At 38.1% G+C, this 24,853-nt stretch overlaps 1 long non-coding RNA gene across 1 annotated transcript in view; it reads right to left on the bottom strand.

Moving 5' to 3' along the window:
- LOC128089424 (uncharacterized) overlaps positions 1–24,853 on the bottom strand; it is a 75,421-nt gene that overhangs the window by 25,785 nt on the left and 24,783 nt on the right. Inside the window, exon 2 of the long non-coding RNA XR_008210507.1 lies at positions 1,117–1,262. This is a non-coding gene — a long non-coding RNA (uncharacterized LOC128089424). The remainder of the gene's footprint in view (positions 1–1,116; positions 1,263–24,853) is intronic.

The raw sequence follows: 24,853 nt of genomic DNA on the forward strand, positions 1-24,853 counted from the left end.
CAAAACCCTGGAGGTCTGCATTTCTGCTGGTACTTGTAGTTGTCTGAAAGCAAAAGCAACTTTAATATTGCTGGTTAAATTGAAGTAAAATATTAACTTATGAACTTTCTTTGACTTCACAAGATCATGTGGCATTTTTGCCTGTTATCTGAAATCCTTAATAATGCATTAGGCGAATGAAATTTCAGAAAAATTTGTTTGAGATTTCTTCTTTGGCTTCATCTGCAGTTCTCAATGAGCAATGCATCATCCAAACACATTATAGAAATTAGAGTCTGCATTCCATTATGCATTCAGACATTTATAGCAGAATGATAAACCTGTCTGTACCTCAGGGAGTTGGCTTTATAAATCAAGGCTTCATATAAAAAGATTACATTCCTATTTGAAATTATTGGGGTTCTATATCTTCTTTCTATATCATATTATAATAAGCTTCAGAAAAGGAAAAGGGAACAGAATAAATGAGGCGGAGGAAGTGACGTGTTGTTAGAAGCAAACTGTACTATTATTTTTTTTTATTTTCTGAAAAAAAGCCTACCTGAGATTTCTAGAATTCTAAATTTCAACACTACGATTCTAGAGCTTATACAAAAGAAACAAACACCACTTATCTTTCTATTTTTGAAACATAACTGCTTCTGTAGTACCAGAAAACTTCAGAAGGTTTTCATGTATTTATCATCACTGAACTCCACTGAGGGAGGCAGACACTGCTATCGTTAGTTACACATGCACTATAGAGAGCCAGTGTTAAAGAGCAACTGCTCAGGTCTATCAGGCAAGCACTGATAGAGCAAGGTTTTAAGCCAAAGTCTTCCAGGCCCCACAGGAGCTGAATGGGAAGAGCAGCCACAGAAGCATCCATTCACCAGCAAGCAGAACACCAAAGGTCAGTGAACATGGAAGGTATTGGGTAAGATATTTTCTGATATGGGAATACTAGAGGTGTTACAGCACGATGTGTTCCATTCCCATGTGAGGTGTATAGCAGGCTAGATACACCTGCCAATCTCAAGAATTGGAGATAAGTTGGTAAATGCAATGAGAAATTAGTTCACAAATATGCACACTCAGCTGAAATTTTAGCTCCTTAGACAGAGAGTACATACTCACCTGAGCACATCCCTATGTCTTTTTTCCACGTCAATTTAGACATATCTCAAAACTAGCCTTGCAGTTCCTGAGCTGATTATCCTGCAGTGTATGGTCAAACTGTGATGATTGCCACTAGGTGAATGGAGGAGCAGAATGATATTCTTCTGTGTAAAAAAAAAAAAAATAGGTCTTCATTATGATTTCTGGTTGGCATAATGCCCTGTAGAGAACATTTGGTAATTTTATGTTAAGAAGGGGGTTTACATGGAATGATTTCCTAGGCTAAGACATTTTCTAATATAATGAAAACAGATGATATAGGAAATGGGAGAGAAAATGTAAATATACCTATACTTTTTTCCTTATACATTTTAACATTTGGTTTCATTTAATTTACAACGGAATTAATTCATAATGCAGTCTGTTTCTCAGCAAACTTGAATATTTGCTGAGAAGCTATCACAAAATTTATCTATATTCTGACCATACCCAATAAACGAAAGGTAAGGGATGAAGTTTAGGATGGAACTTCATCAGCATAGTAAATATGGAGATAGGAGAATGTCCAAAGTCCCCTGGACTACTGCTGACTAAAATGTACATGTAAACTGGTAAAATTTCTTTTTTTTTTTTTTTTTTTTTTTAATTATTATTATTTAGAATTCTGCATCTTAATTTCATAACTCAGAAAAAGAAAGAAAGAAAGAAAGAAAGAAAGAAAGAAAGAAAGAAAGAAAGAAAGAAAGAAAGAAAGAAAGAAAGAAAGAAAAGAAAGAAAGAAAGAAAAGAGAGAAAGAAAGAAAGAAAGAAAGAAAGAAAGAAAGAAAGAAAGAAAGAAAGAAAGAGAGAAAGAGAGAAAGAGAGAAAGAGAGAAAGAAAGAGAGAAAGAAAGAAAGAAAGGAAGGAAGGAAGGAAAGGAAGGAAGGAAGGAAGGAAGGAAGGAAGGAAGGAAGGAAGGAAGGAAGGAAGGAAGGAAGGAAGGAAGGAAGGAAGGAAGGAAGGAAGGAAGGAAGGAAGGAAGAAAGAAAGAAAGAAAGAAAGAAAGAAAGAAAGAAAGAAAGAAAGAAAGAAAGAAAGAAAGAAAGAAAGAAAGAAAGAAAGAAAGAAAGAAAGAAAGAAAGAAAGAAAGAAAGAAAGAAAGAAAGAAAGAAAGAAAGAAAGAAAGAAAGAAAGAAAAAGAAAGAAGGAAATGCATAAACTCCTGAACTGCTTTTCTCAGGGCTCTAATAACTTTGTCCAATGAGTGGCCCAAAATATTATTGAAACAGAATAATCATATCTTCTATGTCCTTGAATTATACCATTGGTTTGTGTATCTATATGTTATTTTATTCACTGATTTAAACAGAAGCTCTTGAGTACTGCAAATTATACAAGCCCTAACAAAACCAAAGGATTCCATGGATCTGAAAACAGCCAAAAGACATTGGTGCATATGACACAAGACCTTCAAGTCAAAAAAATCTGGTTTCCCAGCTTCACTTTTTGGTTTTCTTAGCATTTCATATTTCTATATGTAGAAGAAAAGATTTCATAGAATCTACTTACTTTTTTAAAAACTCGAACTACTTCTTTATTGTATGACACTTAGATACGTTTTGTTAAATGTAACTTGCTATCATATCACCAATAGCTGAGGCTGATAACTGATTTGATCAATAGAATTAATTTATTCTGCATTGTTCACTTAATCTGGGATTTAGAATCAGAAAGTCGTGGAAGCAAAGTCTGCATGATGAATCCTATATTACAATCAATAATCCTTACTCTTTCCTAGTTCATTACAATTAGAGTTGTAGCACAATATTGATAAGGACTCAGGAAGTGTAACATATACATTATTGATTTCCTTTTGTGCTTATTTTTTTTATTTTTACAGTACAAAATACTCCCAAGGGATGCAAACAAAGACTAAGGAGGCCAGAAGTAGATGCTGTACCAGCATTACAGAACAAAATATTTCCGAGTATGCAGTCTTAAAACCATAACCATTAATCTTTCGATGAAGTGCATCTCTGAGTGTGGACTCATAAAGCATATAATAAAACACAGATACACCACAACAACTGAAGGCCTGCCTTTTCTCAGCTGAGGGACTTAAGACAGCAAAATAAGAACAGAGAAATGAGCACTGGGTAAATACAAGAATAATAGACAGCAAAATCACTTTTTGCTCGTAGCCCTTACATTCCTTTAATATTTTGAGTTTTCCAGGTAGCATTCTTACACTTTGGTTGACCAACATTGCCTACTATCAAGCATAATTTAATTGCCTAAAACTTTAAGAACATTCTTTTGTCTGGGTGAAAATCTTCCACATGAATTCATGAATATGGATACACATACGAACAGAAATGGCCATATCTGAAATGGGACATGTGGAAAGCAATAGCTTCTTTTATTTTATTTTTCACTGAAGAAATGACCAACGTGTGTTCCCTGAAAAGTTGCGATTACTCAGCTTCTAAGAAATGTGACTGATGGTTGACAAAGGTTGGCACTTACACCACATGTGTGGCATCTGCTGTTCTTGGAAAAGTACACCCAAATTTTGACAAAATCATAAACCAATTTTACAGCTCACAGCTGCCAACAAATTCAGCGGATACTGAATTTTTGTATAAAACTACTAAAACAACAGAAATCTGCATACCTGACTTCCAACTCTGCCCCATATACACACACAGGTAACATAGCTTTGTAACCTTCTTTTTCGTGAAGCAATGTTGAGGTTCAGATGAGGGAATATTAAAAAGTAAATAATAATGTATTTCAGAAAAGTCTTAAGCAAAGCGAAGGTGACATACTGAGGAAAGAAAACTAGATACCAGATATCATTAATTACCAGCCATCCTGTGCACTGAATGAGATAGTCATTTCTGAAATGACTATGATGTGGTCATATAATTTAAGACCGAATAACAACATGTAGGCATCTTTTTTCTGCTCTTACCCTACTTTAAAGTGCTTCACTTTGTGATCTTATCACTGTATTCTTAATGAAAGTGGCATGGTAATCATAGCAAACAAAAGCCATCAGAGAATCTGGATTTCTGTGGGGATCATTCATTTCAGCAGGCAGGAACTGGGCAGACAGGCCTATAGCCTTGCCTCTCTGATGCTCTTTAACACAGAATGTGTGGCGTGTGTGTAACTGATATATAAATAATATAAGAAAGACGTTGTTCTTGTGTGAGAGAAAAATCCCATTGCAGTATAACATTCCCAGATGTTATTTTTCTAGCGCAGCTAGTATATGCAGAGAACAGCCTCCCCTTAAATAGCTTGCAAAACTTCTAGTGCTGTTCACTGCATTTCTTGTTTCAGTCACCAGAAACCAGCCAGAGCAGCAATATGTATATAACTAGGTCTTGCATGTTTGTGTATTTTTAGTAAACACAGTTATTTGGTACCCAGCTGTGCCCCTGTGGTTTTTTCATATTGTTTTTGTTGTTTAAAGATCAAAAAGCACAGGCATACACCATGCATTGTAAAGAAAGGAAATGAGGAGGCAAAACTTAGATAATTTAAAAATCTCTTTGGCACTTCTCCAAAACACAAAATACAACTCTAGAGATATGCTTGAATATTACATTACGTACCTTGTGCAGAGCCTGGATCTCTGCCTTGTTTGGTTTACATTATTCAGACTTCCAGATAGCAAAACTCTCAGCATTGGCTTCCACAATCTTATTATCTTCCGTACCATCAGCTACATAGGCCTCAAAGAAGCAATTTTTAACTTTCAAATGTGACTAATGTAACCATTTAACTCTAAAAGGCCTTTTGTTTCATGTCTGAATGTGAAGATGTTTTTCTTCTAATCTTCTTTCCTTGACAATAATGTGAACTGTTTCACAGACTGTCGAGAACTTTGGCTCAGTGAGGAGTTATTACTGATTTTTCCATTTACTCTGTGGGATCTTAAATCACATGAAAATATCTCACAAAGGAAGAAAAAGTACTTTATAGGCCCAGAAAGGGATTGAGATGTGTAAAGGCAGTATCTGTTTGAAATGCTCTTCATTTGAGCAAAATGGCAGGAACAAGGAAGTTGCTTCACATACATACATACAGCTCAGAACTGAGATGGTCCTGACCAAGGAGTTAGAGGTGAAACCTTAGCGAAGTTAAGCCATATGAACAGAATTTTGATAGGGACCAACAACAAGAACAGTAGACTGCAGAACAGCTGGTTATGAGAGGAAAACAAGTCAGAAAGGTGTATGAGGAATAGTTCTGAGTTTAGCATAGGGGAGAGGATGTCTTTGCATCCAGTGTTCACAACAGGCAAACTCAGATTTATGAGCAAAGCAATTCTCTATTGTTTGTTTCTGCTTGGTACCAAAACAGATGTAAGAGCAAGAAATGTCTCATCTCTACTTCAAAATCTATATTTCCTGAATGAAATAACGTTTCAGTTTTGAATCTAATTTTTCACTTGAGCCAAAAATGAAAATACTATTATGATGGAGTTAAACATAGAAAAAATAGATGCAGCTCCGTGGTGCTCATTTCCAATATTCTTGAGAATTATTTTTTATAAAAAACAGAGTGAGCACAAGACAGCAAATCCTTACATAGCAAAATATTCAGTGATGATTTCTGTGTGTGGTCCACCTGAGGAAAGGTTTCTGGACGTGGGCATGGAAGCCGTTTTTACTGTCATATACTCCCCCATTTAACAACAAATAACAATAAAACAAATAAATAAAACACATGAGGATGGTTGATGCACTTCCCTAAATAATGCAAATGCCACAAGTATTACAGATTATCATATCTTAATCTTGGTAAGATATTTGTAGATCAAGACTTTTTCCAAGTAAGGTTTCACATAAAAAATGTGACCTCAAGATGCATACAAAGTTCCTGTTGACAACAAAGGAACCTGACTGCAGAAGGCAAGATCTGAACCATGATAAAGCCATGGGAGAAACTCTGACACTGGTACTGGATTTATTTAAGTTCATTAGTACACTGAGCCAGCTATTAAAGTACAGCGTGTGCACAGGGGTAGAGAGAGAGATGCACTGAATAGAATGTGGAGCAAGTGCTCTAGAAGAAAGATGCAACGCGACATGTTAGAAAAACAAACATCTGGCATACATTTAAACAAAGTTGTCTGGATGAACTGAAAAAGCAGTCACTCAGAAGAATCTGGTGTGTTACACATAAAACAGCCTTTGAAATTCTGATGAGAGGACAGAGATTAAAATCCTAAATAGTAAAGGAAGGTTTTGAGAAGCTAAATTTTGGGTGGATCAACATGAATCCTAGCAGAGCAAAGGTATCTGATTTTTAATTTGGAAATCTTGTAGGGAAGAACAATAAGTTGAAATATGCATTCATTCAAATCACCACATTCTTGTATACTTCTGTATAGCATAGAAGTCTCATTGAGAGTTATATTCCTTTAAATATCTATCACTCTCTAACACAAGTATTACTAGAGGAAATATAACCACCGTATTTATTTTGTATTCCACTGAATGGAAGCTGTCTTGTTTGAAATGTGGAAAGCAACTTAGAAGGTATGTATGTGTGTGTACACGTGCCATAAAAACTGATGGACAGATACATATGCAATATAAGAATCAATACATATCCATGAATTTGTATCTACAGTAAAACAGAATTTTAAATTTATCTTACAGTAGCTTCTAAGTAATATATGCAAGAATATATTGCTTTACAGAAATATCAGTGTTGGTAGTACAGTGAGTCTTACATTTCCAGCAGATGAATTCTGAGCAGGATGTCTGTGAAGTACGTGGTGTAATCACTAAGAGTGTTGGCATGAACTCATTTTTAATCATTTTGTTCCAAATGTCCACATTCAAAAAATGTGTCCACACATTTTACTGCTACTCCAATACCATTAGTGCAGACTGCCTCCAGCATCCTCAAAGCAAGTGTATTGCAACTCCTACCCAAGTATTTCCACAGCAAAGCACATTGAGAGGTGCTATTTATTTAATGAAAGGATAACATGATGATGCTTTCTTTCCCAAATCAGTCTTTGAAGAAGTCTGTCTGTCCAGCATTTCGCAGCTGGAGAGTGGGTGGCTCTGTCCACACTTCCCAGACCCTAAAATCTAAATCCTACCCTGCCATGAAGAAACAACTGAAGAGAAAAACACGGGAGTCAAAATCAGAAGAAAATACTCAGTGGATTGAGAGATTTCAGTCCATTTCAAATGGATTTCATGAGAGATTTTGGACATATATATCTTTTCAACTAAATATAAAAAAATAAAATATTTTTTCAAAGAAATGCTGTTTCTTGGAAAAACTTTACTAAATAGAAAATGCTTCCACAAACATTTGCATGAAACACGTGTCCTCATGAGCTCTACTGGAGACAGTTTCAGTGGGGTTATTCCCTAATTCCTTTTCAGATAACACTCTCAATAACTTTCCAGCTAGTAAAGTTTCAAGATTTAATCCTGAAAGTTAAAAAAAAAATGTATTTTGAAGGATTAATCTGTCAAATTTCTCTACCCCCATCCCTCATAATCTACAAATATTTACAGGCTGAAAAACAATAATCTGAGATGATTTTATGTACTGAAACAAAAAATATATTGTTTCCATCTGTCAATTAAGACCCTTGCTTGAAGTGAGCAGTTAACTTCTAGGTAACACTCTCATCAATTGAATAAAGCCAAATATATTTGCTTGCCTATAGTAAAAATATCCAGAACCTACTTCATATTAGAATCAATATAAAACCGTAAGACTTGTTATTCAGTCCAGAAGGTTTCTGTTACCATTTCCTTTATCCTGCATTTGTTTTTAAGTTCCCTATAGAGTCCTTCTAGAGATCAACTCATTTACTGGGAGTTTTGTTTTTTAATCAGTTATTTCCTAATACAGTATTTCATTTAACATGCATGATTTTCTTGAACAACCTTACAATAAAAGTCTTCCTTTAATCATTTCAGACATTTTAGCAGGCAATCATTTATGTATATATGTATGTACGTTAGCAATTAAGGATAGCTGTAATATTAAACTAATCAGGCTCCAGTTTGTGGTTAGGTAATCATCTCTTTTACTTCAGTGATATTCTGCTTTTTCTGCATTTTACTTAACACATATACATGCATAAATAAAATGAAGTGTAATAAAGGACAAAACAGTGTTTCTTTGGTGAGGTATTTTCCCTGTTTTCGTAAATATCTTTTCAGTTTGTAAAACAAAATGCATCCTCTTATATTTTGACCATGCTCAAAAACAAGAAAAAGTATATGTTCATTGTTCCAAACCTCCTTTCTATTGACATGATGTTCCAAATGCTAAATGAAATATGATATTACAGGAAGCTGCAGATGACTGTTCACTAGTTTCTCGACCCAGAAGTCTAGCTAGACCAGGAACCACCATAACCACCATAACAACCAGCAGGATACAGAAAAATGAAAAAGGTTTTTACAGAAAAACCCCATGACCATGGAGACCTGAAATGACACTTCAGCACAAACACTGGAATTGCTGCTGCTCTTCTTCAGAGAGGCAAGATCTACAACATGAGGGATTCTCTGACTGGCAGAGGAGAAATAATCTGCAAAAGTTGTGGGGAGTTACAGATAACTTTACAATTGGTAAGCCAAACCTTTGGCCAAGGATCACCAGACCAAGGCCTGGAAGACCAAGATTTTATCATAGAGGTTGTTCTTCATGATCATGTACTAACTTACTGGAAAGATGGAGACAAGATGGATGCTCCATTGCAAAAAAATTTGTAACAGGTGCTGAGTTTATTTACATTTCACTCTACCTCTTTCTCTAGGCATAAAAAGGCACATTACATTTCCCTCAGAATCAAGCCTTTTATAGAGGGAAATAGTTCATTCTATACACCGAAAGCATCATTTATTTTCTGTCTAAAATAATTAGAGGACAAGGAAGGAACATAGGGGGAAAGGAAGGAACACTTTGAAAGGATAGCATTATTTCATCATACAGACTAACACCTTGCTTTAATGCAGTTTGGAAATTCTTGATATTGGACAGATAAATTAGGAAGATAAATTCTGGTGACAGAGATCTGATCAGAGTCTGAGGACCATGGCATGCATGTTTTATCTCCATGAACACAGGTTTTAATACTTGTGTTTTATTTCCATACAAAATGAGGCACTGTTACCTTTGCTTAGAAGACATAATCGTCTTTTCTAAGAGAAAAAAAAGTTATAAATTCTGAGGGAAATGTAATATCTTTTAACATAGTTTTAGGCCACCCACACAGCAAGCTATGGAAACCAATAATCCTAGGCCAAGATACACTTAAATCACTGAACAAAGCTTTTGCCTTTTTACAAATCTTGTATTGTCTAATAAAAACAACATGAGTTGATTGTTTATTTAGAATTTTTGAACCTCCTCTTTTGTCCTGTCTAAGATGCAGTTATTAGTTTTCCTTTTTGTTAAAAATATGCAATCTAACGTATTTTAAAAACAGGTCTCCAATTCTGAAGGAAAAATAATGTGATCTATTTTTAGTGCATGTCTTTTAATACCTGATATGAGTTCAAAATCTACTCTCAAGTTGATAAAATACAAGGATGTAAGAGTATATATTTACTTTTATTAGAGCCTGTTTTCTTTCTTTACCTAAAAATCATAATTACTGCTGACCTGATTCTTAGCACTGACTTTAGATTGCTGCTGCAGAAGTGACACAGCACTTCACAGCATTAAGCTTGCTCTTAACACTTAAAAAGGTATATTAATCACCATTTTCTCCCACTCAATGCTAGTCCCTAGCAAAGGGAAATTTTAGTAAATGTAAGTGTGAAGTCAAAATCAGTTCCATTCAGACAAGGAAAGTCCTGAACTAAACCCACATGAAAGCGTCAGAAAAGGTTATCCTGAATTCAGATGATCTTTTGACCAGCTTCCTAGATAGCAAAGATCATTAACAAAAGAGTCTTTATTTTTGAAGATTTTTACATAAATAGACACAAAATTTAGAAAACAAACTTTCACTTTTACACAAAATATTCTGAACACAACCTAATTACAGACAGGATCTGATTTACCAACTTTATCTGCGAGCTGTCCAACTGGTTTTAGAAGAACTGTAAGTGGAAGAAGCAGCCAGAAGTTTAATGCAGATACAGACTGCAGACCCTGGCACTTTATTTCCCTTCACTGTTTTCTTTGAATTGCCTAAGGAATACTCACACCCTTTAGAGCAGACAAGGAAAGGAATGGTTCCCTTTTTCCCCTTTTGTTCCTGCTGTACACAGTACTGATAGCAATAAAAGTATTTCCAACAAAAATGTTCCAACCCTGTACCTGAGGTAATTCTGGAAAATGTTTTTGCTTGCCAGAGCTGTGGCTTTGCAAAAGGTAAGGAGCCCTGTGCTCTCTGCATTTTCTCCAGTAACAATGCTTTGATTCAGTCAGAAACCAGCTTGAGTTGAAAACAGTGATTAAGCTTGGCTTAAGTTGTGAGAATCATATCAAATCTCCTTAAGTTCAGTCCAAACAGTGGAATGAAAACATACCTTTTCCTTTAATAAAAAAATTATGAGTTTTTAAATGGAGCTTAAAACAAGTGTTCTGAATTAAGTTTTACTTATGACCTCAGGTATTGATCTTTTTTCTTTTAAAGCCTTAGATTTGCAAGTTCTTTGGCTAAATTTTCAGTGCAAGCTTGTATAAACCAGATTTTCAAACTCATATTTTTGCACAATAGGAAAAATTGGGTTGAGTGTAAAGCCTCGTAAGAGAAAGGAAAGGTACATGGGGCAGTAGCCCTTGTTTTCTTTATCTCTCTCAACCAGTATGTTATTTTAGCAGAAAAGAGGACTTCCAACATATAGGGTAAAGGAATTGTGTGTTAGAAGAACATGTCTGTCTGAAGTGAGTATCGTTTTGTTTTCTGTGTATCTTCTCTCAGTGAAAACAAAATCTTCAGATAACATCCCCATTTCCCACAGGTGGGGTGTATCAATCTTAAGAAGGTTCAGGTGCTCGGATTGAGCAAGGAGTAGATCAGCCATCTTCTGCTTTCAGAGAAGGCAGTAGACTGCCTCTGCCCTGAGTATCCCTGTCTGAAATGCCACTTGTGGAGACCAGTATCTTCTCATACAACAGCTAGCTGTTAAAGATGAGCAGGATGGTGTGATCTGCCTCTAGAGAAGAACTGCCTGGCCAATGTGCAGGACATTGCTGCTGCAGGTTCCCTGCTGCCACTGCACAGGTTGCACAGAGCTGAAGTATGGAGCTTTTGAGCATTCCCCCCCCTACCCCTCCCCCCCCCCCCCCCGCCACCCCATGAGGCAGTCTTCTCAATCTGCAGTGAAAATAATTCTAAATGAAAAAAGTATCTACTTCAAAGCAGATTAAAATTTTAAAGCTGGTCATCTGCTTCCACTGCTTCTCCATTCTATCCTCTCCTGACATAAGGCAGAATTTACTTGGTTTTCTTTTTCATTTATTTGGAGGCTTGAATCAGTAACCAAACTGTTTCGCTACAAGAAACCTTTGTTTTTGTGGGACAGCTAACATTTTGATGGTTCCTATCTTCTGACACATTGTAACTCTTGGCATTCCTTTGTCTCTAGCAAGTGCGGCAGAAACCCTTCCCACGCACTGACAAAAACTAGCTCAGTTTAGCTCACCTCTGTGTAGCGGAGGAGACACCTCTGTGCCACAAAGTATCTGCAGAAAGACAGACACAATTCTGCAAAGCTTTAGCCCTCCACAGTCCAATGCTTATGTGGGGTGTAAGTATATTATACCTGATAACATTTAAATGATTTTCTGGTGGGGAGGCTTTGAGGTATACACACTTTTGTCCTTCTATATAGAGTAAGCCCATATAGCCTTTAACACTGATGCATTACTTCCGCAGCACTAGCTGCAGGACCAAAAGAAGGCACTTCAAAGTAGACTGCAGCAACGCACAGAATCATAGAGTCCAGCGGATGGGTTGGAAGGGGCCTTAAAGCCCATTCAGTTCCAACCCTATGCTATGGGCAGGGCTGCCCACGTCCCATCCCTCCAGTTCAGGCTGCCCACGGTCCCATCCAATCAGGGCTTGAGTGCCTTGACAGATGGGTCATACGTAGCCTCTCTGGGCAGTTGTGAGGCCCTGGGTCACAACTTTCTGAGTGAAGAATTTTTTCCTAAAATAGAATCTAAACTAATTTTTCCTCTTTTAGTTTAAAACCATACCCTTTAGTGCTGCTTTCAGAAGTGTGGGGCATCTTCTGAATTTCTGTCTACGTGAGAACTTGTTTACAGAAGTCTTGCTGAGATTAAATGAGCATAATTTTCTTAGGTACAAAGAAACTCACCTGTCTTCAAAGTAACATCTGATGCTAGAACTTCTCCCACTGAAAACATCTTGTCTGATTTCAGCAGCTAAGAGTCTGTATCCCAGACAAGACTAATACCCAGGTGTAAGAAGCTGACCTATCAGAAGAGCAGCCCTTCAGATTTCAACAATGAATAATTTGCATCATTTCAATCAAACATCTCCTCTCCCCTTGCCCACTATCTGAGAAGCCAGAAACTACTGATAAGCACAGATTTTTTTTCTCCCATCTTTTGCCTGTGGTTTTTTTTTTAACAGGACTGGAAACGTTACTTTGGCTTGCATTCTTAAGATTTCACAGTGCTTCACCAACCTATTGCAGTTTTTATCCTTTGCTTTGCATTTTTTACGTGGGACAATGCTACACTGGAAATAGGGAGGTTTTAGGGTACAGATCTGTTAAAAAAATATTTTAATACAGTGAAATCAATCTAAAATCTGTTCTAGGCAGGCAAGTGGCAGGGGATAACATGAGCAAAGGGAATAAAAAGAGCTCTGAAGAGCCCATACCAGTTGCTAATACTTAATCTCTTTAAATAATGAATTAGCTGCTCATATCTACTGTCGCTGCTAAGAGAAAGCACTTTCTTTGTGAAGTAAAGCTTGAATACCCATGAATTATTCAATATAAAGTGTGCCAGTTAAAATGCCTTGATATTGGAAGTCAAGTGTAAGATTATCTTTTGTCTGTCAGAAAGCATCTCTCCCATGTTACTGAGACTTGAGGGGGCGGAAAAAGGAGCCAAGCTGTGCACAACACATCATGAAAAATAAGAGAGTTATGGTAGTGAAACACAGGACTATCTCCACTTATGGATGAAATCCATCATATGCAGGAATAATTCTTCTGAGCTTTGTTCTGTGTACTGCTACTGTTCTCCTTTGCCTCTGTGATCACTCTGTGATCTGTGACTCTCAGGGAATCACTGGTGATGCAGCAATGCTGTTCCACCATTTCTTCCTGCAGACAATACTAGCTGTTGATCTATCTGCCATCACTGACGTGGAAAAATATATTTCCTTACTCAGGTTTCTAAGGCTTCCAGAGTGGAACAATGACCTCTGCAATATCAGAATGTGTAATCTAGAAGAATGTGCCTTGCAGGATGATCTGAGCAAGAGGCACAGAAAAGGAGTCTTTCTTGGGAAGCTTTAGGTTGCCCAGTTCTGTGCTACAATACGGCTTTCTAAGGAGACAAGTAATCAGCTGCTGTGTTACATCCAACAAACTTGCTCAACTGGACAATATGAGACTAGAGAAAAGAAAAAGTATCTGGATTCTTGATAACACTCTATGAATCTATCTCCCTAAGGATGATCTCTATGGACAATCACTTCAACTAAAAAGATAAAAAGATAAAACAGAGCACTGAGAAGTATCCAAAATGTAACAGTTGACATTAAAAGGATTAGACTGCAAATTGACTCACTCAAACTGGAAAAAGACGGAAGAGTTACTACACAGTTTTCAGATATACATTCAAGCTGTTTTTTCCCTGTATTTAAATAAGATTTTTAGTGCTATAAATCAGTCTAAGCTTAGACAAAATCCTCAACAGATGAAAGTGGTTTGCCTCTTTGTCTTAACATAAACACCCATCGCAGATCCCCCTGTCCATCTGAAGCACAAAGAGCCAGATTTCTTAGCCAAACCACAAGCTCAGGCTTGTGTTTGTCTTTCAATTTCACCTGTACTACCCATATACTGCTAAAGAAAGCAATAGTTTTAAAATGTTATTATTTTTGTTTTCTTGACCACCCTTCTTCAGGCCAGAGGCTATGTAAGTTCATTTTGGAGCAGTTATTAGTCAAACAGAGGAAAAGAAGACTAATGAATTTATCGTCAGCCTCAAATATATACCAGAGTGAATAAAATCTGAATAAACTTAGGAGATGAGATGTAAAACAGACAAACCTAGAATTCTTTTCTATAAACAAAGACAGTTTGGTGATAGTGTAGCTTCGATGTGTCTTATGTCAGAAATTTCTCTTAATTCAACATCAATACAAATTAATACATGGAATCTAACATAAGAAGAATCAGAGTTGGGAAAAAATATTAATTCCCTTCTATTTAGGGAAGACAGTTGCACGCTGACTTTTAAAATATAGCTTGCAATGTCTTCATTCAATAGATTAGGAATATATAACGCGTTGCATGACAAATCTAGGCACAGTCTTTGGTGTCTTTTAAGACTGATGTTTAGCAACAAATGAAAACCATTTACCATTCTCCCCAGAGAAATTTTAGAATGAAAGATTAATTATCCATATTATTATGAAAGTTACATCCAGAAAAACTTTCTTGGTTTACATCTTTTGTTCCAGAAATTAATTTAAATGTCTTGAAAAGATTGTTCAGAATTTATATGGTGCCTTTCCTCATTAAAATCCACAGATATAAATCTCACAGCATTTAGAAGTATAGAGATTTTAGCAGAAAAAATTAGAGGCTTGTCCCTTTTGAATGTCAGGGACCAGATTATGGTCTCTATAGTATGCATCTAATTCCCAGTGAAATGAATAGAAATCCCGTGTATACACTGTTTTCATAATCGGAACCAATTGTTTTATTTTGTATCACTCAGCCTGTATGAATGAGAAAACAGAGACCAGGCATTGCAGGATAATGTCATGCCCTGGATCTCAAAGTCTTCAATACATTAGGTCTGATTTCACTTGTGTGTGGTTTCATGTAGAGTTAACAAGGTTTTTATTACACTACCCAAGTTTTTAGAATGAGAAGAACCTCCTTAATTTCACACAGTTCATCGTTCTTTATGCTTTATAGAATTAGTACCATTTTCAATTATTATTGTTCAGTACGAGATTTTACTTGAGTAAATATGCTTCTCTGCCTTTAAAAGTACATATATGAGGAACAGGCCTATATATAGGCACATTAACTCCATCACCTTGATGTGCAGTACTGAATATAAATTGTTTCATGTGTGGCATCTTTGAAACCTGCCCCCAGAGCATCTGCAACCTGTACTGTAAATTTTGAATTTAAGCAGCGCGTGATCTATTTGCAGTATGGGGTTTCTTGGTTTGGGGTTGTTGATTTTTTTTTATTTTTTGCAAACTGACAACTGTTCCTATTTTACACACTGTGCAATATGTAAGTCTGTTAGAGTGACCTAGTTCTTCAGGAATAATGCCAGATGTCCTGTGCTTGAAAATACCTACACTAATGCTACAACCACCACTATCACTGTTTGTTTATGTAGTAATCAGCTGTCATGCTGTCTTTTTATATCAGTGTTTGTATTGTTTTGTACTGAGGTTAGAAGAGATAGGAGGAAATAATGTAATTGGACTACAAGCATCCTTGTAGAAAGCATTAGATAAAACTTGATTTCAAAGTACTACAGCACTCAGTTTTCTGCTTTACCTGCAAAAGAGGTCAGATGCACTTTTAAGATACTCATGAACACTGAAGGACAATGCTTCAAAATGGAGATCTGGAACATTATTTTTTTCATAAGGCCATAGGTTAGATTTCTGTGGTTTTTTTTTTTGTTGTTGTTGTTGGTTTTTTTTCTTCTTTCTACTTTTCCTTCAGCAGGTACAACTCAGATAATTGCACATCCAGCTATGGGAAATCAGGAGTTATTCAGATCAACTTATCAGACAGAGTTGTTCTTCATTGACTTATTTGACTGCCCCATCTCTACTGACTCCTAAGCTGTAAACTGAACATTTCAATAGGAAGTTTATTCTGGGAATTGGAAGGAGTCCACAAATAGCTTTAATGAGATACCAAACACTGTGTTCGGAGGGATATTGTAAAGGGTTGCAGCTGCAGCAACAAAAATGTTTTACTCACCTTTTCTAATAAAAAAAAAAAAATTAGACAAATATCCTTCCTCAAAATAAATTCTAGAAAATAAATCTCAAGAATTAGCTGAGTTTCAAGCACTTCTTATGCTGGCATAAAAACTCAAGGTGTGTTGGCGACTAAAATGAATCTCTACTGTTTAAAAACAAATGCCACGGACAGATAAAACAGTATCTACCAGTAGCTTTTTGCCATTTAATCTGCACCCAAATAAAATCCTGTGTAACTTGTTACACCGGTGTAACTGCATTGCTTTCTGCGGATCTTTATCCAGGTTCATATTGTGAACTGGCTGTAGCTGTTACAATTATTCACTTCATTCCTTCCTTCTTATTAACCTTCTTTCTTAGGTTGAGGATTCCTTTCCATCTTTCTTCCTATTTTTTTCCATCTCTCCCCCTCTCTTTCTCTCTTTTTCTTCTTTTTTTTTTTAGTATTTCAGAAAGCAACATATTAAACCAGTAAATCAAGGAGGAGACAATAAACATGCCCACTCTATGCAGGTACAAAATACAAGACAGCTGGTTAGCCGTCTCCTTAGGGCTAACTGCTCTAAAAATCACTACTTTTCTTCTATTCCTTTTTTATTTTTTTTTTTTTATTTTTATTTTTTCCTTCTCACAGCACATATCCAGATACAGAATCTCTGAGCTAATTATCAGGGCTGGGATTCTCAACTTAATCATCACTACCAATTCTCCGGAGTATTGTGGCATCTAAGAGCTAACCCCTGCCGTGCTGAATCACAACCACAAAGATGAAGAGCCAAAACTGAGATTCTCAAATGAGGAGTCCTGTACACATACATAATACAATCTTCTACAATTGAAGTGTGAACTAGGAGATACTAGCTGATGAAATGCAATTAAAAGTTAAAGGATGAATGTTACAGATTATTAGTCTAACCAGGCTTTGGGGAAGAGAGAGTCCATCTGTCTGATTCGTCTAAAAGTAATTCTGTGGTGGGCTATCTCTGTGAATTAACTCCTGCTATGTTCTACATGAATGAAAAAAGGTGGAATGATAAATAATCCGTTGACTAAGTGGTTGTAACTGTGCACAAAGCATTCGGCTTCTGGTTAAAATAAGGGCAGAGTAAGGTAGATTGCAGAATTATTTCTCTCCATCATCCTCATTAAATTTCATTTCAGCAGGGAATACTGTCACTGTGGCTTCAGCTATCTCTTATAAATTCAAACTGATATTCAGCCCCAGTATTCTATTCCATGTTTGGTACTGCCTGTTCTTACAGGTACACAGAGAGGAGTGCAGTTGTGTGATGCTGATAAGTGACATGATTAATTGTTTTGTAATTATTCCACGAAATAATTTATTTTGCATGAATAAACACAAGTGCTTTTATTCTCTGCTGGTGTAGATCAGCATCGTCCCACTGATACTAGTGGAGGTGTTCTAATTTATGCCAACTTCAAATTTGGCCTGGTTTTTTAAGGACCTGAGCTATTTGTCAAATACTGCATAGGCACTACTGAATTGTGAAGTTTCCTCTTAGGGCATTTCAGCAGTAAATTACATTTTATAAAGAAACTTCAGCTGTCTGGATGTAAAATCTTCCTGGAGTAACTGCAGTAAATTAGTTGGTCTGTCAGATTAATACTATTTGCTACACCACTTGCAGATGTTCAGTCTTGTGAGATTTCCTTGATGCAACTGCCTATAACAAGCACATATTTATCACACTTATAGCTGTCCAGCCCTTAACTAACACTACTCAGGTGAAAGATGCTTTTTTTCATGAAATCTAAACTATATTAATATTTTTCTTAATGATTAGGCCATCCACAGCAATGGCAACTTACAAACATTATTGCCCATAATGCAAAGTTTAGTGGGTTGTTGAAGGCTGCAGATTCAGCAGTTATGAAAATATGTCAAAATTTATGCTTCATTATGCATAAAATTTTTCTAGCATACATCACAATGTAAATAATTGAGAAAATGTCCCTGATGGGCATGAGATACTGGAAAACAATAATTTAAGGAAATTCTCCCAAAACATTTTGTATTTAATTCACTATATGTAAAGTAATTTCAGAATTTGCAAACACCTTACATATTGATTGATTTCTAATTTTGGCAGCACTGCAGTAATATGCTTTGTTTTACCTAAAATTATAATGGAAAATGTGAATATTTTGGCTAGAAACTGTAGTGTAATTTAATGAAATTTCAAATTGAGTGGAGCAGCCATAAATACACTGGCAGGATTATGTACATCTAAGCAGAATATTTTGAAATGAATGAAAGCTTAAGGGGCACGAAAGGACAAAAACAGCTCTTAATGTGATTCTTCATATCACGACAATCACCCTTATCCTTATTTTGTCTCTCTCTCTCTGCCCAAAAATTAATAAAAGCAAGATTTCTTTATCACCATGGATTTATTCACTTTTGAAAGACCATCTAAGAATGAGGTCGATCATGTTAAATGTCATAACTTCAAGAAGTATATACAGGTTTTGTAACCCCAGAGATAGCTGTTTATCTGCATGTCTTCAGAACATAAACCTTTAACTTTCATTGTTGCAGAACAAAATTGTCCTCAACTGTTGCTACTTGAAATTGTTCAGCAGAGTTCTGCAGTAGTCAAATTGAAGTATAGGAATACTTTTTCAAATAGCTTTTAAAATGCTTCGAAAAAACTAACAACAAAACATTCCTGTTTATTCCACATTCTGTCTGGCTTGTTTCAGTAATCATTTCAGTATGACATGCTAAATAGTCAGAACAAAAACCTTGGATAGATTATAGTAACTCTTCTTGTATATTTCTACTTCTCTGTAGCAGCATGCTTGTTCATTATAAGCATAGTTTTATTTAATTTCATTCCTTGTGCTGATAAAGGAGCTGACCCCTCTTTCCTTTAAATAGGACAGGGTGGAGAAGTGTCAGCCTTATTTCCACTCACTTTTCCGTCCTGGGCACATACTAACAATCCAAAGGTTTCTCCCAGCTTCTCTCTGAACTAGGGACTTGAAAACATTTTCTTCACTGCATGGTGTTATATCATAACTGAAGAGCAACCACAGAGTACCTTTAAAGGACATCCTCCCGTTGATTATTCTGGCCTGACTTCAGGCAAGCTGAAATAATAGGATCCAACATTCTTAATGAAATGTATCATATATCAAAATATTTACATATATTAAAATGAAGTCAAACATCCCAGGAGGTACACAAGAACTCTCTGTCAGCTGCTTCTGAATTTCTGCTTTCTGAAATTGTTCCTACCTCTAAAGTAGTAGAGCCAGGACTGAACACATATGAAATAACGTCTTAATCCCTTTAAAATCATATGATCACAAATCACCTGTAGAGAAAAATGCTGAACCTGGATCACTTACTACCCAATTCCTCATTTGTATCGCAGTGTGTACAAAGTTTAACTGGGGAGATTTCCTGATGACATTGGTGCTATTACCTGCACATTTACTGCAGAGCATAGGCTGTTCTTGCCCTCATTACTTTATGCAAATAGTACTGATTTCACAGAACGGATTGCTGATGAAGAAGTCTCCTTAAGGGATTCACGTGAGATTGAAAGCAGTCTCATCCATTTAAACATAGCTTCCAACTATACTATGATCTTAAGTTTATATTTTTAATAGATTTTCTAAACAAAGTATGATTAAAACTCAGAATTTGAGAGCAGATATCCACTGTATGAAAATTCACCTTCTGAGCATGAGCTGGCAATGTGACTTTGCCACTAAGAAGTACCCTGGTCAGTATTAGGAGGAGAGCTGCCAGCAGGTAGATGAGGTGATCCTTCCTTGGTTTCATCATTGGAGTCCTAAATTCTGAACTTTCCTCTGAAAGAGAAACCTGAACACACTGGAGTATGTTGGGCAAAAGGTCACAAAGACAACTGATAGATTGGACCATCTTTCCTGTAAGGCAAGGCAAGGAGATCTGGGACTGCTCAGCCTGGAGAAGAGGAGGCTCACAAGGATGTCTTGTCTGTCTGTAAATACCAAAAGGATGGCGGCCAACATTTCTTCTGACAGGTTCCGGTTCCTGATGATACCAGGCAAAGTAGTCACAGTTAGGCCAATAGACATATACAAAAAGAGATGAACTCACCCTGGTAAAGGGGATCTCTAGCTATACAGCAATCTTTCTTAGAAAACAGCCCAGGACAAACAGATGCTCTCTCAGTGGTTGACCCTTATATGAGCCCAAAGTGGTTACACCCCTTTTTGTCTCACAGGAAGCTCAGGTGCCAGCACTTTTCCTGTGATCCCTGGGCCAGTCACACTCTTTCACAAGGTGTTCAATCACCAATTCAAGCCATGACCTAACAGTTCCCTTATACTCCACATCTTCATAGCATGAATAGAGGTTGAGCACGTTTGGAGATGAGCCCATACATTGCATTTACAATATATACAATCAACAGTTCCTCTACAGAACACACAAAAGTTCATACATCAATTTACTTATGTGTGCAGACTTTCTAGTTGTTGCATAGAAATTGCTGGATTTATTCAATAGATTTTTTCAGAATGTCCAGAGGTTTTTTTTTCCTTCAACAAAGTCCACCGTTGGCTGCTATTGAAGAGCAGAACACAAGAATGACTCTTCAGTGATGTTGGAAGATGTCAAAATTCAGTGGTTACTCCTGCTACTGGTGTTGTGGGCTGCAGACATTGGGAAGTAAAACAGATGCTGAACAGGTTCCAGAACAGGCAAGTGCACCCGCCAAGGTAAAATACGTCCAGTATTATGGTCCTGGGTCAATATTTCTTCCTGAACCTGAATGCTGATTTGTACCACTCCCTTTGGCCTGATACTGATGGCCCATCAGGTACCAAAGGAGGATTCTGACCTGCCAAAGCAACAGTTAGTGTTTCCTTTACAATGAAAATCAGTGTTTGCACTATAATTTCTGGGATCCATGTAATCTTCAATGTCATTTTTCTCAGCCCTCTTCTGTACCCCTGTACCCACAAAATGATTCCTGGGCCACTCAATTATCTAAGAGGTACTCTAAGTTGCCATCAACTTGGTGGGTGCCTTGATGGTATAGAGTTGATTTGTTTGAGGCATTGGATAGGCCTACAGTAGTCTACTCACTGTATCAACACAGGTCAGAATGCACCTGGCCCCTCCAGTCCAAGGGGGTGAACATCTACACTCAGCCTGCCACCTCTGTAAGGGGTTGTCCCCTCTGGCAACATCACATCTGGTAGCAGCCTTGGACACATTCTGGCACAACCTTCACATTTGTGACATGCCTGGAAAATATCTGACATTCAGACAGGCAGTCTCTGTGCTTTTGTTACTATCCACCCACATCATCTTTTGTCTAGCATGTTGCAACTTTTTACATATCCAATGACCAGAGATCTATGCTGATGAACCTTCCAGCTATCTGCCCAAGTTAGTGTGTCAGCTTAGTCATTTCCAGGTAACTGGATGGGCTGATGTTTGTATGTACAGTAGGCATGTATCCAGATATTGTCTTATGCCTACCAAGGTTCCATATATAAGTCCACAATGGATAGTTCAGTACAGAGAGGCTCACCATGCAATCCAATGTGTGAGACCTCAGTAGAAGGCCAGCTGCCTGTGCTGATGTTCACCACACTATCATCTGGCTCTTGCATTATAACCATCCACACTGTTCATAATTCAGTCCACTGGCTACTTTGCCCATCCTCTTCTTCAAACCAGATTGTCTTGATTGAGGAATGGTATGCAACTGCACACTGCTTATTTGGATTTCCTCTGCAGGATGCATCTAGGGATCCTCTGGAACTATATGTATTCCCTCTTGTACAAGACTGTTCTCTGGTGGAATGGCAGTGCATTACTATAGCCTGTCACTAGGCCAAGTATTTTCTGCAGTTCTTCCTTCAGTGGCAAAGAGGACAAACTGCATTGTCCCAGATAGGCAACCCAACATGCTACTGTTTGGGCTTGGACCATTCCTGTCTTAGGAATACAGGACAGATCTTTCACCCATCCTAAATAGGAATATTTGTCTTTACTATTACCTCCATTACTGTTTGTGCTATTAGTTTTCCAGCCTGCAATGCAGAGTAGGTAGCCAATACACATTTCTCGAACATAGTGCATCTCTCTTCTACTCCATGTTATACCTGAGACCAAAAACCAATTGGGGTCAAAACAGAAACCATTCCACAATCCCCAGCTCAACTCCTTCTGACTCACATGTATGTTCAATTCCATGGGAGAGTGAGATCAAATGCACTAAGTGCCTGTGCTTATTTAACAGCTAACTTTGGCTGTTGAAAAGTGGCCTGTTCTTTTGGTCTCCAATCCCACAACTGGCCTTTCTTGTAGAGATCTTATGAAAGGGATCTCTGGCTATGCTGCACTCCTTCAAAGAAAACAGCCTAGGTCCAAGAGATCCTCTCCTAGTAGTGGCTGGCCTTCATATGAGCCCAGAGTGATTCCAGTCTGGGTCCACCCCTTCTGGTCACATGGGGAGCACAGGTGCCAACACTTCTCCTATGATCCCTGGGCCAGCCACACCTCTTCACCAAGTACTCATTCACTAATTTTGACCTAAGAGTTCCCCAACACTATCCATGTTATAAGAATGAACAAGCATTAATATATAGTGAGGTGTATTCTCTTCAGGGGAAGCATTACAGACGTGGTTGGGAGACAATGTGTCTCCATCTTTTTGCATATTTGTAATGTAGCCTTTTAAACACAGAAAAAATATTCTGCTTTCCTTTATTTTTCACAATGGCAGCAGCCATTCCTTTCCCACAAAATCCTGCCTGATTGTGTTTTGTATCACAGAATCACGGAATTACAGAATTGTAGGGGTTGGAAGGGACCTCCAGAGATCATCGAGTCCAACCCCCTGCCAAAGCAGGTTCCCTACAGCAGGTCGCACAGGTAGGCATCCAGGCAGGTCTGGAACATCTCCAGAGAAGGAGACTCCACCACCTCCCTGGGCAGCCTGTGCTCCGTCACCTCACTGTAAAGAAGTTCTTGCACACATTCATGCCAAACTTCCTATGCTACAGCTTTTGTCTGTTTCCCCTTGTCTCCATGTACCACCAAAAAGAAACTGGCCTTACCACTGTGGCCCCCACACCTCAGATATTTATAGACCTGGATCAGGTCCCCTCTCAGTCGTCTTTTCTCCAGGCTGAACAGACCCAGTTCACTCAGCCTTTCTTCACAGGGGAGATGCTCCAGGCCCTTCACCATCTTTGTGGCCCTCTGCTGGACTCTTTCCAAGAGATCCTTGTCTTTTTCATACTGGGGAGCCCAGAACTGGACACAGTACTGCAGATGAGGCCTCACCAGGGTAGACTAGAAGGGGAGGATCACCTCCCTCGACCTGCTGGCCACGCTCTTTTTAATGCACCCCAGGATGCCGTTGGCCCTCTTGGCCACAAGGGCACACTGCTGGCTCATGGCCAACCTGTCGTCCACCAGGACACCCAGGTCCCTCTCTGCAGAGCTCCCCTCCAGCAGGTCATTTCCCAACCTGTACTGGTGCATGCAATTATTCCTCCCCAGATGCAAGACTCCACACTTACTTTTGTTAAATCTCATCTGGTTTCTTACTGCCCAGCTCTCCAGCCTGTCCAGGTCTTGCTGAATGGCAGCACAGCCTTGAGGCGTGTCAGCCAATTCTCCCAACTTCCTCCTATTATCAGCAAACTTGCTGAGAGTGGCCACTATCTCCTCAACAAGGTCAACGATCAAGATGTTGAACAAGACCGGACTTAGTACTGACCCCTGAGGAACACTGCTGGTTACAGGTCTCCAACCAGACTCTGCACTGCCAATGATGACTCTCTATGCTCTGCCAGTCAACTAGTTCTCAACCCACCTTACCATCCACTCATCTTTCCCACACTTTCTCAGCTTTGTTATAAGGATGCAATGGGAGACAGTGTCAAACGCCTTGCTGAAATCAAGGTAGACTACATCCACTGCTCTCCCCCATCCACTTAGCAGCCAGTGACAACATCGTAGAAGGCTACCAGTTTGGTCAAGCATAACTTCCCCCTGGTGAACCCCTGCTGACTACTCCTGATCACCTCCCCCTCTTCCAGTTGTCTGGAGATGGCATCCAGCACAAGCTGTTCCATCAGATTTCCAGGGACAGAGGTCCTGTAATTACTTGGATCTTCCTTCTTGCCCTTTTTGAAGACTGGAATGACACTGGCTATCTTCCAGCCTTCAGGCAGCTCCCCCATTCTCCAAGACCTCTCATAGATGACAGAGCAATCACCTCTGCCAGCTCCCTCAGCAACCATGGATGCATCCTATCAGGTCCCATGGATTTATGAACATTGGTGTTGCCTAGTGCTCTTGGACCACCTCTTCCTGACTAAAGGGAAGTCTTTCACTCCCCAGACTCTCTCACTAAACTCCTTTTTCACTGAAGACAGAAGCAAAGAAGGCAGTCAGTATCTCCGCCTTCTCAGCGGAGATCCTTTCACTACTGCTTTCCTCAAAAGTTTTTCATGAAACTCCATAGGAATAAGCATGTTTGTTGGTTCAACTCCAGTGTGTATTACTGCTTTTTTTCACTATAATCTGTTCTACTCTCATTTTAA

The sequence above is a fragment of the Tympanuchus pallidicinctus genome, unplaced genomic scaffold (assembly GCF_026119805.1).
Source record: "Tympanuchus pallidicinctus isolate F22 unplaced genomic scaffold, pur_lepc_1.0 scaffold4, whole genome shotgun sequence".
Classification (NCBI taxonomy): Eukaryota; Metazoa; Chordata; class Aves; order Galliformes; family Phasianidae; genus Tympanuchus; species Tympanuchus pallidicinctus.